This window comes from Gavia stellata, chromosome 6 (genome assembly GCF_030936135.1).
Source record: "Gavia stellata isolate bGavSte3 chromosome 6, bGavSte3.hap2, whole genome shotgun sequence".
Classification (NCBI taxonomy): domain Eukaryota; kingdom Metazoa; phylum Chordata; class Aves; order Gaviiformes; family Gaviidae; genus Gavia; species Gavia stellata.
The window spans coordinates 51,718,153-51,733,245 of NC_082599.1; the positions used below are offsets into that span (position 1 = coordinate 51,718,153).

General features: G+C 44.6%; 1 protein-coding gene across 5 annotated transcripts in view; it reads left to right on the forward strand.

The window, feature by feature from the left end:
• Positions 1-5,966: 5,966 nt before the first annotated feature.
• The window catches only part of ARPP21 (cAMP regulated phosphoprotein 21), a 202,078-nt gene continuing 192,951 nt past the window's right edge, over positions 5,967-15,093 (forward strand). For all 5 annotated transcript variants that reach the window (XM_059819130.1, XM_059819132.1, XM_059819133.1 and 2 more), the window contains exon 1: positions 5,967-6,043. The gene's annotated coding sequence lies outside the window, so the exon portion shown is untranslated. The remainder of the gene's footprint in view (positions 6,044-15,093) is intronic.

Sequence of the window (15,093 nt, forward strand, 5' to 3'; positions counted from 1 at the left end):
CAGAATAGCTTCTTTTTGCACGTGTTCCCTTGTGTCAAGCAGAGCACTGTACATGTAAAAGCAGCCAGAACACAGATAAACATATAACAATGATTCAGTCCTGTTTCCTACCAGGCATATTTCAGATGTAACTTTTCTTGTTAATCTCTAATCGTTAGTGCCTCATCCTTTGACCCTTTGGCTTTGCTGGCAGCCTGTATCAGTCAAGCGTTGAGGCCAGCAGCTCTCATTGAGCTCCTGTGCCACACTTGTGCTTCCTACTCCCTCTGCTCGTCTCTGCTGCCTCTTCTCTTCAGCTGGTGCAATTCGACACACTTCCTCCTCCTCCTCCTCCTCGCAGGACTGCAGTGCTCACTAAATCCAGGTCTAAATAGCAATCTGGGATAGCATCGCGGCGCCTGTAGTGAGAGCAACCAAGTGGCCTTTCCCAAAACCTCTGCTGCAGCAGCCTGCCTGCCTGTTTTCTGGGCGAGCTGCTTTGTGAATGGGCCAGTGCAGAGCAGGCAGGCTGGATGGGAGCTCTTCTCCGGCTGTGGGGGTGCATGGGAATGGCCGCTTAGGCACCTGCAAGGGGGCTGTCTGTGCCCTGATCTCTGCTTATTAGGACTTCTTAATTCTTCCTCTTGCTTCAGCAAGGCTCTCGCATCATTCAACAGCATTTTTAGGTACCTGTCTCATGCCCAGCTGCCATCTGATTTTTATTATTTTTTTTTTTTTAGAGAGCAATCTTTTCCGTTTGGGGTGAAAACAAGCTGTTCTCGAGCACTGCTTCACGTCTCTAAAAATAAAAGTTGGCTTTCTAAGTGCACAGCACAACCCTTTTCTTTCTGCCTCTCCGTCTCCCCCTGCTTCCCTCTCTCTGCTTGCTTCTTGATGCTGGAGAGACTGGGAGGGGGGCATTCTTGGCAACTGCAGAAGATGGATCCTAAGTGGTGCACAAGCGCACACACAGCAATTTGGCACACAGCAGGGGCTGGGGGCGGGAGGGATTTTGGATTTGTCAGCTCATCGGCACAGCGAGGTTCTTGTCAAACAGCAGAAGTTGCACGAGTCCCTGGTGGCTGAGATGCAATTGGCAAAGCTGTGTTGGTCCGGAAAAGCAAAGATGTGAGGCCACAGGATCGTTTCTACCCCCGTGCTGCATCACAGTTTACAAATCGGGTCACAATCCGGTGTTACCTCCTCAGCACCTATTCTCTTTCTTGTCTTGCGTGCCCCAAATTTTATGTCAGTTTTGGTATCTATTCTCTGCCTGTGTATCTTCATTTCCCTGCCTTCACATATCAGCAATTCTGTTAATTGTGATTCTGTGATACTAATTGCTAGGAAATTTTAGAGACCTTACTGGTCAGCACAAGCTTGTGCCTGGGAAGGTTTTTGTCAAGCACAGGGATTTCCAAAAAGTGATATATGTACCTTGGGAGTTACATGAGCTGCTGCAAAGCAGTACCCAATACAGGGCTGAACCAGGAGTTGCCTTTGCCAATAATGCTGTTGCCATTGATGCAACCTTGATGACCTGTCAAAAAGTATAGAAAAATTAAAAGTGTATTGCATTCCTGGTCTAGGATCTGAATATACTCCACATAGCATGATATGCCTTACACTTCCCTAAACTCTTTTTCTGAGTTAAAATATTTTTTCACTGTATTTTTGCATGACTCAGAGAGGCCTTTTCTATTTGGGCTTGCAAGCAAAAAGCATTAGAGCTTTTTACCTCTGTGCTGTTTGGGAGATGCGCTTTCATCTGCAGGTAAAATATACAGTGTAGTTTTGAATACGCTTGTCTTCCTTCCATGACTATCAGTTGCTTCAATTCATGCTATATAAATTTCTTTAAGATATCTCAGTAACAGGCCCATGTAACTGTGCGATTCGGTTCCTGCCTTGACCTCTGCTGCTGTAGGAGATGTTGAACCCTAATGAAGGGAGCATGAGGAAGCTGACAGATCCCTGCTTTTGTGTTCACAACTACTACCCCTGGTGCAGCGCTGCACTCTGACAAAGTGAGGGGCTGCTTCTCTGCGAGTAGGTGCAGCAAAGTCCTGAGGAGTTATTTTGGAAACCATTAAGCCAATCTGTCCCATAAGGCTTGGCCTGGAATTAATTTTGTGTTAACTTGATGATCAATCCAGCCTTCCCCAGAGTGGTAGAGATGGCATAATTACAGACTTCTGTGGGAATGGAGCTAGGACATTCTGGAAATCTCACTTCAGGACTCGAGCAGTTCAGAGGAGCTACTGCTCAGCCTTATCTCCCACAACACAGCCCTGCACATCACACAGACCGTTCTGCACACCGGACGGAGAACTGCGTGTATTTTCAGATGAACAGATATACTTAAAAAACTGAAACCGAAAAAACCCTTGAAGATTATTAGTAACCAAAGATGAGAATAGATTCGTGTGCATTAAAACATTCAGGTTTTTGTTTGGGTAAAGGATGGCTGACAGAGAGTTCAAAATTAAGCTTCTAGTCTGGTGATTAAGGCATTCTGCCAAGTTAAAGTCCTGTTGCGGAAATATGTGAATATTTCCTTGTATATACAGACTGGCTGGAAACTTGCATAATGCTTTTGTCTTAATCATAAGAATTTATTCTACCTATTCTACTAAAACAGCAATAGTTTGAAATTGCTGGTGTCTCCCTCGGAGTGCTTTGTAGCTGTAGCTTGGTGGGTAGGGCTTTTTGTTGGGTTCAGTTCCCTTTAGGCAGGGAAGGGAACCTAACTTATTTTTTTCATATATCGGGTCACAGATCTAACCACCAGGTGTTTTGGCAAAAAAAAAAAAAAAAGAGGGGAGAGACATAAGCTGTGACATTGATTGGCCTAATTTTCAATGTAAAATACAGTCCTAGCTGTTTATTGCTCCTGCAATGAAGTATAACCAAGTACATCCAGTTACAGATACTTGGAACAATTGTAGTGAAGACTGGAGGCACCTCTACAACAAGGCAGAAGCCAAGTGTGGCTTTTGAGTGTCCAACTCTTGTGGATCTGATTGTATCTATTTTTGTTGTCTCATATCCTTGGGTGTACGTTTCAAAGTACAGGGGTTGGAAGAGCTGGACTGAAAAATGCTTTTCCTCTCATTATTGTAATATTGATTCTTGTGATAGTGCATAGCAAGATAGGTCGACAACATCGTGGGAGACCATACACTCACTAGAAAATCTGTGATACCATTAAAAAAAATCAACATATATGTGAGAAGACTCAATAGTAGCGTAAAATCTCTTGTGGGAATTGCCTGCAGGCACATCCAGGTCCAACACTAGCATCATGCCAGAGTCTGAGCAGCTTGTTTCATGTTGTAAGTGCTTGCGTAATATTGAGTGATGATACCAGCTGTGCGCAGGTTCTTGAATTACAGCTAGTTGGTGGCCATAAGGGGACACACGGTGCCTGCAGGAATGGTTGGCTTGCTGCTAGACCGAAAAGCAGAGGGCTGGAAGCTGAGACTGAAAAAGAAATAAGTAGTTTCCTGAATCTCTCTGTTGTTTATTATAACTCTCGGAGAGTATGGCTTTGCATGTTAAATTTTTGTTCTGATATGCTTACCTTCTAATGGCATATGCTGGCATATTGTCCCATATATAATACAAGCTTAAAGTGGACAGCTAAATCCCAGTATGCTTAGAGATGAGATAGTCTCTCACCTGCACTTAAATTTTGCAGCTAGATTTGGTCTTCACTTGATCTCGAATTTTTTATGATGAGAAGTCTAAGGACACATGTTTCCTGAAATGGATATGCAACACATGCCTCAGCCACAAACATCCCTCACTAAACTGACGTCTGCTGCTTTCCTCTTTTAAGGAAATCTGTATGTTCTTCCTCAGTAAGTTTAATGCCTTTGACAGAAACCGAACAAAGCAAAGAACTATTAAAGTTACTTGTTTATGTAGGTGGCTGCACATGGGCACTTAACAGATTGTGTCACATCAGGACAAAACAGGCTTCTCATGTTCTGGTTTGGTACATATTATAAGTGTTGGAAGAAGTGGATCTGAATCCAAATTCCTTAAGGGAAATATTCCTTTCTCTAGTGGGCTGGATTACGTAGCTTTCATCACCTGACATCTTTTCTCTGAAAGGCTGTAAAATAAAAAGAGAATTTTCCAAATCTACCAATAATGCTGTTTAAGATTTAAACGTTAAAGATTTGTTTTAAAGATATAGTGTAAAGATAGATGTTCTGGCTAAACTGAGACATTTCTTTTAAACCGAATGACTTGAATGGTTAGTCAGGGAATGAGTAGAGAATATTTGGCTATTGCAGTCTGGCGAGCCCATCTTGATTTGGTCGGATAAACAAACAATACAGCTAGCAGGGAAGGAGAGAACCTGCCCAGGTCTTGGCCTGATCTATACACTGCTATCAAAAGAGAGACTTGGCTGTGGAAATTAGTCAAGTTTCTTTTCCCCAGGGATCAAAGAGGTTACTCAGGATGCAAGGGGAATGTAGGGATTCAGCTGTGTCACACTCGCTCTCTAATTTAGCTGTCTAGGGAGCCTCCCACGTTCTGCAGAAGTGGAAACATCCAGTTTCATCTTTCTCAGACTGCAGCAGCTTTCTTCTTCAGAAACCCAGGTTTCTCTACATTTACTTTCGGTGTTTGTCCCTTTAATTCTCCTACAGTTTCACAAATGCTTCTGGTGTGTTTTTAAATTTTAGCTTATAATCACATTTTTTTAAAAGGCACCATCTGGTCCCTGACATGGTTTAAAATAATGATCCAGCCAGCACGAAGCCAGCAGTGAGACTTTAGACCTTTCATAACCCAGTATGAGAGTTTCCCCACCTGTATTTCTCCACAAACACTGCCACCATCGGGTCCCGTTCCCTCCAGATAGGTCTTGCAGAAAGCAGGGCCTTGCAGCTCTTGCTTTCCATCCCTTTCGTCTTGAACACAGTCTTTTTACGGCAACAAAATGGATGCATCAAAGAAGCTTACAGCTAGGACTGTGGAAGATCTGCTGTACACTGCTTGGTCAGAGAATTTGGAGTTGGAGCTCACGTTTGTATTTAAGCTGCCCTCTGATGCTTATCGCTGCTGCAGTGCATGCCTTCATCGCGTCCCCCGGTGCCTTGAGACCCCCGCAATATCCAGGGAGCGGGGGAAATCGAGCGCTGCAAAAATTCATTTAAAAAAAAAGTGGCCCAGTTCTGTGGGTGTTTTATTTTAAGCGGGACGTTAACATGCTCTGTTATCATTGCAGGTTATGCTGGGCGGGAAGGTTTTCTTGATTTTGGTTTTTATAAGTAACTTATAGCACCAGCTTATTTTACCTTCTTGCTAGATGCAACAGCACTGTCTGTGGTGCTTTCCCAGTAGCTGCAAATCAAAGCATGCCACTAAGTATCGTGCGACCGTCACCCTCGGCACGGCTGAGGCTCAGCCTGGCGTTTCTCTTACGGCTGTTAGAGGACCTGAGGTTGTCAGTGCTGAGATAGCAGAGACAGTAAATACGAATATATCCTTTCCTATTTGCAGCCAGCAATTTTGGAAGGACCAAAACTGCTGGAGAGAAAAGCAGGCTACTGTGGTGAATGGGAAACGACCACATGGGGCTCTGGGACTTCTGTGCAGGTTGTCCATCCGGTGGTGCATTCACTCTTTTTTTTGTTTTCCTTTTAACTAAAGGCCGAGCTGGACAATTGTTTCCCTGCAAGCTGCTCTGTGCCTGGATCACGCTCCCGTCCCCACCGTGCCGGCGAGGCGCGGGTGGTTAATATTAGCTGCACAGCTGATTGTCCCGGTTGGTGCCCTGTGACAGGTGCGGGACGGCCGCTGCGCTGGAATCCCGCCCGGACCGATGCCGGTGCTGGCACCAGCCTTCCCATTATATCAGGAAGGGCCTCGTCCCGTCGCCACGATGCCCCGGCCCCCCGGGGTGGCCCCAGCTGTCCGTGGGACGTGGAGCGGGGTGGCGGGCGCCCAGGGAGTCTGCTGCGGGGAGAAGCAAACCGTGACTCCTCCGGCACGGAAAGACAGGAGGGAGGCTCCTGGATGGGACTACTCCTGCTGTCTGGATGGGGTAAGGAGAAGGTCTTAGCAAAGCCCTGGGCTGGCTGTTTTGCGGCGCTGCTCTTAGAGGAGGGAAACGCACGCAAAAAAATACTAAAAATCAAGTATCAGCACTGTGAAATTAGCAGATACGGGTTGTGTTTGCTCATCTGTTGGCCATTCTTTCTTTACAGCACAGCACTTTGGGTTTGCATTAATTTTAATCGGCGTTCTCTAATTTTAGAATGCTCCTGTGCAAAGTTACTTTCAGTTCCAGTGGTGATTAGATTGTGATGATGTGTTTTAATAATAAACATGGGAGAGATATAGAAAAAGAAATCAAATGTGCTGACTGCACTTGTGGGGAGGGGAGAAGTGCTATTGCTCTGCTCTAAAAGTATCTGATCTGTCTGCTCAGGGGTGGTATCTTAAGGTCTCCCATCTTCTCTTTTTTTTTTTTTCTTTTTTTTTTTTAAAGCCATAATAGCTTCTTTTGGTAAAAACCACAAAATGTCTAGGTAGTGCTTACTTAGCATAGAGGCTGGAGAGAGGAAGGGGGAGCTGAAAGGCTTGTAACACTTCACAGGATCATTTCTAGTGTCCCATTCCCTTTATGTGACCCCTCTCTGTTGACTGTGTGAGGAGAGGCAGGGCCGTCAGGCGGATCAGAAGAGATCTGTGTGCCACAGTGTGACTTCTGCTGAACAACATGTATGTGTGCCTGCATGGTGCCTACGTGCAAGCTAACGGATGGAGTGAGGCAGGTTTGCTTAGGGAGTCGAGCAGGCTCTGTCTGCAGTGTGACAGTCTGCTGTGTGCTGGAAGCCAGACACGACTGCTGCTTCTAAAACAAAGGAAAAAAAGCAAAAATAAAAAAAGAGACTCATGTCTGTAATTCAGCAATTTCTGCTTTGGATTGGTGTACTACCAAGGGCAGAATGTCGGCCTCAGCAGTGCTCCTGGAGACTTAGATTGATGCAAAAGACACTGAAATCAGTGGGAATCCCTCCCTTGACAGCGGTAGGCTTTGGATCAGCACCGTCCTTGCTGTTTCCGTCTACAGGTAGTGGTGAAACGATTTTCTGGGAGTTGTGGAATAAATAAGCGCTATCTGGGCCAAATAAACACAATATGGAACTGATGAGGAAGGTCCAGCTTAGCAAGTGTCAGGTGTCTCTAGGTGCAGCCTAGGTCTACGTTTCTTCCAGGAAAGGTTTTTGGTTGAGGTCATTAAAATTTGAACATGGTCTTGACAAGAAAGAGAGGAAATGCCTTTTCTCAGTGCTACATGTGACAATTGCACGTGGGGCCATGCCTCCAAGCGCATCGGCGGCTCTTCGCTGCAGGAACCGTAACGTCTTGGGGGGGTGCAAGATCCTTCCTGGGTCGGTACCTCTGACTGAGGACACTGTGCTACTGTAACACTATTGCTGTCCTGCTGCTCGTGACCTCTCCACTGCCAGCACAGCGATGGGGACTTGACGTGGTTGTTTGGCAATGAGGACACTATGTAAACTATGATAATCCCATGCACCTTGTAACGCCCTGACTCATGCTTCCAGCCAAACCTTTCTGCAGCTCCCTCTCTGCTTCCCACCACCCATCCACCCCGGTTTCTATTCCTCTTATTTTGATACGTGAAGCAGAATTCCCTGCGCCTCAAACCAGCGCTTCAGCCGGGCCTGAGCGAGAGCTCCCACGTAGGGATGGGCCAGCGCTGAGGGCTGGTGTTTTGCTGAAGGGAGACGTGCCAAGGCACAGGGAAAATACACGGCCATCTCCCTCTGAAAGTCGTTTATTTGTGACTTTGAAAGTGCCTCTCTAAGCAACTCACAGAGAAGCCATTTGCAAATTTGATGCCAGTTTTTAAATACGCGATGAAAGTGGATGTCACTGCCGCTAAACTCGCAGCTGAGAGTCCCTCAGGAGAGGCGCAGCAGTCTGCCTCTCTGGAGAGCCAGATCTGTTGCCTTGCAAAGGATCTTGTGTCCAGGTAGGAAAGCATAAATGAGCATGAGGATCTCCAGCAGTGCTGGGGACAGCACAGAATGTTAATAAAAAGTTTCATTTATTTTTTTACCCATTATGAGAAAATGCTCAGAGTTACAAAATTTTGGGAAGAATAAAATGTTTCTCCCACTTTGTACACAATTTACTGATCTTGGATAGAAGTTACAGGGCATATCCAAATAAGTTTTACAACTGACCTTTCATAACGAACCAGGTCATGCAGTCATTGCTGTATCTGCATTATTTTTTTTTTTAATAGTTAAAATTATGTATTGGTTTCATAGGAAACTGACATTATGGGTTTATGGGCTCCTATATTACTTTATGTAGTATGTCATACTCATAACTTACCTTCCCATCATTCTAGTCATTTCTTGGGCATTTAGCTTGTATTGTCACTGCAACTGACTATGAGAAAATCCAGTTACATTTCTAAGCAGTATGGGAAATCCCCGCTGTTACTGTAAACACATTACCTGGTCAGAGTTATTTTAATTTGCTGTTAAGGAAACGGAAGAATATACTCTAATGATGTACACATCTAGCCAGTGAGGAAGACAATCCCTTTTACTATTACAAACATCTGCCTTTTCCTGTGCCCTAGGAATATATATACATGTATGCATTTGAGAATGATTTCTGTAACATACAAAAGCATGGGCTAGCTACTCAGGATCCTGACAGGGTCGGTTTTATGACTTCACCATTGCTGGTGAAGCTGGTGATAACCAAGCATGCAAGCATGGTATCCCTCGATCATATATTGACAATCCTGAACTTCTGTGAATTTGTAAAGAAACACTTCATTCCCCTTCTGGCACAGAAAATCTGATGATGGCCCGTTCCTTCCTCACCAAGGTCTAGAGACAAAGAGCAAGGGAGAAAGGCTGTTTGGCAGAGAGACTGGGAAGAGAAGACTGGGACAGATTTTCTACCAGGTGCTCCCCAGAGCAAAGGCAATTTCCAGACAAGTTTGTTTACAGCTACAGTTGTGTATTGTTTATAAACTCTCACCTCCTAAAAACCAAAAAAGGGAGGGGAAATTATTGGAAGCACAGAAAAAGAGTGCATGAACAATCTTACTGGAGGCGATAGAGGTACTTAAGTGGACTACTTGACCCATTCTTTGGGGAGGTCTGAGGAGGACATACCCACGTGGAGCTGAGTCTGTTGCTGTCCAGGTGCCTCCTGTTCTTGCCTCACTTGTTATTGATGAACTTCACTGGCAAACTGGGGTAATGTTAACATGTTCTCACTATAAGTGATTACATTTAGATGTCTTTGTCTTCAATTTAGATCTGTCTTAGATCTATCTAACACTGGATTTCCCTTGTTACTTTCTTGGCAAGTTCAGCCATCTCTCCCTTGCTGCTACAATGGCAACTGCACCTTTGCTTACACTCCCACCTCTTCCCTGCAGTGATTAAGAAAGGTTGGGGAAAAATCTATGTATCCCAGTCTTCAGGCTGAAGATGTCTGTATGTGTGCATGGAGGGGAGGGTGGGAAAGCAGCACGGTTATTCACAGGGAAGGAAACCTCCATCCGTATCTTCTTAAAGGAAGAAGGAGGTGAGGTGTTCCCAAAACAGGCAGGTTGACATCTCCTATATTAAGGGGATGTTGGTAGGGAAGGCTCATAAAGAAGGTGCCCTACTGAACCCATAGCAACATGTTGGCAGCTCCAGGCGGGCCAAGTGGTAATGGAAGAGTGACAGAATGGAAAACGGCAGGCCCCCAGCGTCCGCACTGGTGGATCCCCGTGCAGCTCCTGCCCGGAGCAGGAACAGGGTAGGTGACTACCAGTGATGGATGATGTTGAGACCTCAAAGAGAAATGATATAATAAATGGTTGGTCTGACACAGTAGGAAATGTTTGCGTAGAAGTGACGGGTAATAAATAAGATCATGTTGTTATAGATCCTCCAGGCAGTGCCAGAGCAAAAATACTTTCTGATTTTCTTTCTCTAAGGGAAAAAGGTAGGGAGGCAGGGACTTTTATTTGTAATAGCCAGGCATGAATAAAACTGTGTTTGCTGCACACAGTTGGTGTAATCTAAGGCTGATCCAGATCCAAGCCAAGTACTGCTGCAGCTGTAGGTTCTCAGTTGTCACAGCTAAGGTTACAAAACAACTTCCCTTTCGCCTTGTCTAACGTCGCTGTCTGGAGCTGAGGCCCCACTGCTGTATCCATGGTTAAAACGCCGCCTTTTCTTGCACTTGTTATCAGGGCTGCCACGAAGATGGGGACAGTCAGACAGTTTGCCCCAGGCATTGACTCATTATATGTGATACATAGTAATACATAGAGGGCCACAGGCTCAACTTGTGCCCTGGAGTTTCCAAGTGTTCCTGTTTCTCATTTTCTATAGCATTTTACTGTTTTTCCCCGCCATTTTTGAATGAATTTTCCTCTCTTGCTCATTTTTGTTTGAATACCAGAAAACAGACCTCTGTTGCTGCTCCTGCAGTGGTCAATTAGGTAAGCTCTCCATGCTAGTTTTTGCTGGGTAGATAAATATTACCTGGATGCAGCATTACAAAATTAATAAAAACTTTGATTAAGAAATCTATTAATTGATTTAGCAATCTGGAAGGGATTGTTCAAGAAACAGGTTAGTATCTCTTGTGGTTTTTTTTTAAAAAAAAGGAGTGGGGAGAATACACTGGCTATATTTTTAACATTTTGAGGTAGCTTAAGAAGTCTCACCCACAACCCCCTAAAATCAGTGAAACAACGTCCCCTCCTTATTATTTTCCTTATAAACACCTAAGAAGTTTCATACTGAAAACCTTTTTTCAATATATGACTGAATGTTATTGAGCAGCAAGGGAATGAGAGTATTAAAATTATCTGCCTAGACTCAACTTTTAAGGTCTTGTACATTGCATTTCAGAATGCTTTCGTTTTTTTGGTGGCTTTTTTCCCCTCGAGAATCCCACTCCACGTAATGACAGCTATCCAGCTGTCCACATTTGACGGACAGTTATCCTGCAGAAAAAAAAACACCAAAAAAATAAAGCCAAACCTCTTATACAATCAAGCTCCAAAGGTTATGCTGCTAAAACTGTGAGGTTTTGTGAGCCACTGGTAATTAGGATGGATGGTGTTAGTGAATAAGGGAGGAACCAGAAAAGCATTTGATGACCCCTCCCAGATGGGGTGCCGGTGTCTACAGCAGGACTGCTAAGACTGTCCAAGAGAGTTACTGTTCATAAAATCAGCATTGAAGTTAAGTGGCATAGTATGTGTGTTTTCGTACATTTGTAATTTTAGAAGCTTTGTCATTTCAATGCCGCCTTGTGCACCTGATTGCGTATCTCCCATTTTCTTATCCATGGTAAGGGTTTCTGGGACTTAGGACTTGGCAGGGAGGGAGGATTATTTTGGAGCAGGCATGTAGTGACGTATGATTTGACTTACAATATTAGGCAATGGCCCAACAGTTGCTATATAGACCCACTGAGTACCAGCATTTGGAAAGTGAGGTCTGCAAAACTAAACAAAGCATTTTTTCCTGAACATGTCCTGTAATTATGGTAGCTCAATGTAGCTGGATAGATTCTGGCTATTTCCTGTGCTTCTGCAGTACACTAAGCCTAAACTAACTGGATTTTAGGATTACTTGCTGTTCAGTAGAGCACTGGCATCATAGGATTATAATGCAGGACTTTCTAACCATGGGAATATAGAATATTAAATCTTGCAATATAGTTTCCATAGTATTGCATTAAGTTCCCTCCTCATTAATCCGTTGTTCCCTAAGCCCTGTATTTTTAATAATTAAATAATTGTTCTATTACAGATAACCCTAATAGGGCTAAATCTAGTTGGTAAGCAAGACTACCAAGTTTTACATAGAAGAAAAAATAGGGTGGAGGAAATATGAGGGGGGAGTAGATAATTATATACAACATATATTGGTTCCAGCATCATATTTATCTTAATTATAAGGATCTGTTTGAGAGATAAAGAAAGTTTCCCTAGAAGACAGCTAACTGATAGCAGTGGGGTTATCTGGTTTGCTACTGTTCTTTTTATTTCTAGATTTTATAAGCTTTACAGAGTGGTTGTGAATACGGTTATCCCCACTTTACAGATGAGGGATCCAATTTCTTGAAGATCAGAGAAAAAGTTAAAGGGGAGCACCAGGTCTGCTGCCAGGCATGCTATGTCCTCTTTGACTTTCTGAAGAACATTTTTACAGCCACCCATAATACTGCTCCCCATTGCAGGCTCCAAACAGCGCACACGTATCTGGGGGTTGAATTTCAGCCCTACTGCTCTCCTTTTGCTGACAGCGCAGTAATGAGCTGAAATAACAACACGCTATTCCCAGGGCTGCGTGGACATTGCTAATGCCAATGAATAAGTAAAGCTTATTTGTCGTGACAAGGTGATACTTGTATATTATGCCAGATCTTATGCTGTTAAACAAGAAAATCTCTACTGATTCTCATTTCACTTGGAAAAAAATACTGAGGAGGGAAAAAATCAATATTTTCAAACTGAAAATGTATGTTTAGCAGGTTTCTGAGAGAGACTGGAGGCTAAATACAAAGCTTCACATAACAATTAAGTTTGAGGAATTTTGCCTTGAAATTGAAATCCTTTCCCTTTTCACACTTCTAGACACCAAGGGCATAAGAGCAGTGTCAAGCCAATAAGCTGGGGAAGGGCAGGGAGCTGAGTTGATTATTACCCTCCAAACTGTTTGTCAAGCCCTCAGCAACACCCTGAATTTAAAGCCCCATTGGGTATACGAGAAGACGACATGTGGAGGGGCAAGAGCAGTTTCTTTGGTTGGCACCGGTTATTTGTGGTGGTGGTGTTGGCAGGAGACAACGCCAAGTTTCCGGCCGCAGCTCACTGAGATGAGTGAACAGACGTGAAGAGCATCGTTGGCTTCAGTGTGGCCCAGGAGATAAAATCATAATCCCAATGTCCTTTGGTAAGCCAGGCTGCCAAAAGGTGGGAGGTGTGGCTGAGATGATTTTTTAGAGAAGGATGTAAGCTTGTACTAGAAGAAGTCGGTCAGGAAAACTCAGGCTCCCTCTGTGGAGGTTTGAGCTGTGTTTGGTTACAGGAGAGAGGAGCTCTTGGTCTGTTCGAGCTGTGTTTGGTTACAGGAGAGAGGAGGTCTTGGTATGGACCCTGCTTCTCCTTTGCTAGCCCAGGGGATAAAGAAGGGACCCGAGAAACTGCAGTATATCAACCATGAGCCGTTAGAGCCTGAACTGAAGTCCCAGGATCATATAGCATATTTGGATTATTAATATTTCTATTACTATTTTTCCTTTTGTAGCAGTATTTACATCAGGGGGTCCATATGCTTGACAATTTGCAGAAGAGATTGGTATGTCCGTTTTACAGGATGGGGAAACAGGCAAGGCTCCCGCTGGTCACCAAGGCAGCCTACTTAAAGTCTTGCTCTTCTGCATTGCAAGGATGCTTCAGTGAACATCACAGCTGAGATGGGGATGGTTTTAGGTGGCAGGTTATGGGACAAAATCCTCCAGCCAGAGCTTTCATGAGCAACACTAGCCAGAGTAGACATACTTGTGTCTGGCCACTGGAAAGGGAGACAAATCAGTCTTAAATGAGCAATTTTATTGGCAAATAACTCAGTCTGTGATGTGTGAAAGATCTGGTGCTTTTCACCGAGTGAAAGCTGATCTGTGCCGTAGTAGCCAGATGATTCACCACACAGAAAAAAAACAGAAGTCAGAAAATGCCTTCTGACAGATGGTCAAATGCAGCACAGGGCTGATCCCATTGGCGTCCTGGCTGTTCCTCTTTGGGCCATCAACTAGGGTCAGAGGCATCTCTGTACTGCTCAGATTTGGAGCCATCAGCTCTACAGTTCATCCCAATTTTTTCTGTTTGTTATGGATGGTGAGGAGGTGGAAGACTATGTGTTCATCTAGCTTGGGATCCTGGGGAACAGCAGGGACTCTGGGAAAGAAATAAGACATAAGCACAAAAAACTCTTCTCCATGCTACAGCTCCTCGCCTTCAGGCGTTTAGGAGGGGCTTCCTCAACGGTGTGGCATCCCAACCATCCTGATGGTTAGACATGTCTCTCATGAATTTATCTAGTCTCCTTTTAGGCTTATTTTATACTTTTTGGCCTCTGCAGCATCCTGTGGCTGTGAGTCACAACTTAATTACACCTTTGCGAATAGGTTCAATGCCGCGCTGGAACCAGCAATTAGTACTTGCAGTGGTGATGCAAAGAGACATTTTCTGTGTGAAATGTACTTTTCATCAGTGCTACCCCATGAGGGGAGCTGCCTGTTGAAGCTTGCAGGAGATAACGGCTTTGAGGGGGGAAAGGGCTGGTGCCAGCCATCATGTCGCCGATGAGCAAGAGGAGATAGTCAGGTACTGTCAGCGTGGTGCCGCACACCTCGTCCTACCTGGCACTGGAACAATTAAAAAAGCCACATTGCTTGCTGAACGCCAACTGCGTATTTGGTTTACTGTGGCCATGGAAACACCTGACCTATTTACACCTTCAGTGGAGCGAGTAGCAGTTGGTGGAAGTGAGGTGGGAAAAGAGGGAATGCTTTGAATTTGGATTTTGGAGACTTTTAATTAAGATGATGTATATGAATGAGTATGCATGTGTGCTTGTGAGGGAGAGTCGGAGGAATACGGCCCGAGCAGGCCAGGGGTTCCTACAGCAGTGCAGCTGCGGCATCGGGTGCTCCTTGAGCAAACACGATTTCCCCAGGGCCTGTGTTTTGCATACGTAAAATAACATTTACCTTCTTGCCCACCATTTCCAAAGGTTTGTCCATGGCTTTCTCAGGTCTTATGGGAATTCATTCTTCTGTCACTTTGACAGCAAACTACTTCACGCTCTCTCTGTAGCGTTCATCCCTGAAAAGGCTCCTGTACGTGGGAATCAGCTTGCTCTACCCAGGAGGGAATGCAGAGGAGTCTCGTTCTGCACAAGCGTTGCCTGTGCACCTTACAACTCTCATCTGCTCCTTGCCCATCTCTCAGTGCAGCCGGGAAGATGGAAATGAGCAACATAAAGTAATTTGGCCACATGAAATGGAGCAGGA